Source organism: Thunnus albacares, chromosome 13, assembly GCF_914725855.1.
Source record: "Thunnus albacares chromosome 13, fThuAlb1.1, whole genome shotgun sequence".
NCBI lineage: Eukaryota > Metazoa > Chordata > Actinopteri > Scombriformes > Scombridae > Thunnus > Thunnus albacares.
Genome location: NC_058118.1, coordinates 15319259 through 15322946, shown reverse-complemented (window position 1 = coordinate 15322946; position 3688 = coordinate 15319259).

The window sequence follows — 3688 nt, the reverse complement described above, 5'->3', positions numbered from 1 at the left end:
TCACAGACACTAAAAGCTTGTCCAGTCTGACACCCGGTCAGCCCTTGAGGCCTCAAGTATTCTGACAACCAGGTGTTTTTCTGGATTTATATCACTCATTGTGCTGCATCATTGTTACCGACAGTGGATACAAAACGTAATACATATAATAATGAAGGCTGACTTATATTGCAACAGAAATACAGAAATAAAATATACACAATATGTCTGCAGGTAATTGATAAGAAATTCTATCATGACAACTACATGCAAAATGCCCATACCTTTTGCCAAAGCAGGCACTATTTCCACATCTAATTGGCAAGATGAAAAAATGTTTGTCTTTGCCGCAAAACGTCTGCTCATTCTTTTGAGGAAATGGTGATAGTTCACATGTTGCACCCTTAAGACAGCACTTCTTCTACTCTACTTCTTTTTCTTCTTTTTTTGCAACTTTATTCCTGCATTCTGCATATATTCTTTTGTATTAGTTTTTGTTCAAGCAACTGGAGCTCACAAAGCAACCACATCCACCAGTTAACACACTCTCTACACAACAACTGCTGCACAGCTGCGCGCAGACTTAAGATGTTGCTGGGAACTGTCATAAATTCCTTTTGTATAAACAATAATGAACTAAAGCAGAAAAAAAGACAATAGCCGCATAATAATAATGGACAAAAATTTTTATCAAAATATATTTTCTGGTATATTCTTCTTCTATAGCATCAAGAAACTTAGTCTCCCAAATATTTTTAGGTCACAACACATAAATCAATTACACTTGGACTAAGAAATCACCCTCCCTCTGTCAGAGTATGTTGAGTTTTTGTCACTATGACTATACTATGACTATGGCATCAACATTGTTTCTAATGATAGATCACAAAGAAGTTGACCTTTTAAGTGATTTTTTTGTTAACTTAATGAGCGAATTAAATGCCTATAATGGCTCAGATAACACTGTAGGAACGGCAGCAGTGTGGCTTTTTAAACTTAGTTGTAGTTTTTGGATCAAATGGTCATCCAGTATTGCAAGTGAATTGTATCTCAGAGCATCTTCTGTGCTTGTTGTGTACATTTTTTTGGATTAACCTTTTTAAGTGAGACAGAAATGGTGAAAATATCATGTCCGATTAATTGCTCAATAATATGTGGTGAAGGAATGTTATTGTAACATAATATGTTTCAGGTTTATCCCCACCCTCATCAGTTTGAGAGACATTTATCATACTGTTTGAAGTAGCAGGAAATGAATAAACTTTTGTTATTATCTTCTGTAATTTTTTTTTAGAATCACTGCCTTTAATCATAGTCTTCTGTGGATATGTTTTCTACCACAATTTCTGCAGAACTAATTTATAAACTGTAGAAGAAATCCAGTCTTGCATAGTCATTTGCAGCACATGCCAAGAGGTCTGGAGAAGTTCTAAGTGTTTGGTTGAAATAATGTGGCGATGCTGTGTTTTACTGATTGATTCACACTCACACTGGTTGAGTCTTACTTCATTTGGTGCTCTTTTGTTTAATGTCACACCCACAAGGTTAGCTGGCTAACAAAGTAAAAGAGTCAGCAAGTGCAAAGTTTGCTGATGACAAATGGTGAATCCACCCACTAAAACACTAAAACTATCTGAACAGTGGTTGTTAAACCCTCAGATGACCAACAATGTGACTTGTGAGGGCTTGTTTTCATATTATTACTCTTCAAAGCTGAGTGCAGGCAAGGAGAAACAAACCTTTTGCCTCTTTTTCTTACATACATGCATCTGTGAGTGATGAACACTCAAAGCTAAAATGCATTGACCAAAAGGTGGCAAATTAGTATTGATATTTTAGGTATTATCTGTGTAATCTGTAGTGAATAAAATATAAGTAATAACTCTTCAAACTATTCATGCTTCAATACTATATGGCTGTTTAAAATATGGATTGCAGGCCACATTCTGTACAAAAAAGACTCAAGTAAAGTTGAATCCAAAAGAATTGAGGCACAGCAGAATCTCATCACAACCGAGTCTTACATATTGTTGGATATGTGCTTCCCATGTATGTGTCACTGTCAAAACTAATTATCCACATACTGTAATTGTGAGCCAGTAGTCCAGGGGTGTAGCCTCTGCTTCATCATGAATGTGTATGTGTGTGCATTTGAAATAATACTTCTGTATCCCTGTGATGTATGAACACACCTAGTAAGCTAACATTTGCTTTCATGAGCTCTTTTTGTCACCTTGTTTTTGGCAGTCTGTGACGTTAAGCCAGCAGTCCTTGTGCAAACTTTAACTCCACTCTGCTGCTGCTGCCCTGGACATGTTGCCATGGATCATTTTAATGATGTTGCAACAGAGCTACACTGAGAACTATCTCATCATTTGAAGCCCACTGTCCCACGTTTGTTTGCTTCTCAGGGGAAAAGTATATTCCAGGAAAATGTCAAGTCCGATACATGCACACTTGTGTAATATCACATGTGCATGTGTTACAGCAAAATAGGGCATTGCATAATCATTAGTTTTGGTCTAGTGTTTGTGTACATATTGTCAACATGCAGATAGCCTTTAATAAGCCAATGCAAAAGACAAATCAAAATTAAATCACCTGAAAACTTTGTCAGATGAAATTCATATGATTCAAATGCTGAGCTACATACATTCATCAGGTCCTTTTTGCTGGCTGTCCCAAGTCAATGAGAGATTTTTAAGGGTAAATAGAGAATCGGTGTTGTTTAAATAGCAGCAACTCCATACATTGTCAAGGAGTGATTAAGAAAGAGGCACAAACACAAATATGGTTGTGTAAATGTTCCCATGCTCCTCTGCACTATATGTACAATATATGGTCAGAAAACCACGAGGTAATAACAATAAACTGTGGCTAGTATATCCTTAAGTTAACAATGTGCTAACACCTTAGATAATGTGAGAGAATAATGTAATTTAAGAGATAAAAAATATAAATATAAATCAGAGAAAAACACTATATGTTCAAACATCTAAATCATCTAAATAAATTGCAGACTCCCAAAATATTGTATACAGTATTCTCTGTAAACTGGATTGTGTTCTGAATTGAGCTTTGATTTACAATAGGATTCATATGGAATTAAAACTTTGGGGTTTTAGAAAGACACTGGTGATGGTGGGACTTTCAATCTCATTTGAAGCTTTATCCTCATTTGCTTTTGGTAAATGGGCTATACTTGTATAGCGCCTTTCTAGACTTCCAACCACTCAAAGCGCTTTTACACTACTAATCACATTCATCCATTCACACGCTGAATGACTACAGAGGCTACCATGCAAGGTCCCAACCCATCAGAGGAAATCTAACCATTCCCACAGATTCACACACTGATGGCACAGCCATCAGGAGCAATTTGGGGTTAAGTATCTTGCCCAAGGACACGTCGACCGATATTCCGATTAGTGGACAACCGACTCTACCTCCTGAGACACAGCCGCCCTTTTGTGTTGCTAAATTACATGACATGATGTAGATTTGAGATAAATTAAAGGAGTCTCTTGCTGCCAGATACTGATGTTTATCTTTACTATTAGCATGTTCATATGTATATAAATATAAATATAAATAATAAATAATATAATAAATAAATATATATATAAAAAATGAGACAAAAGATGAAGTCATTTTCATGTAAATACAACAAAGAAGTCATGGAAGTTGTAAAAAATGACTGAAAACTGAA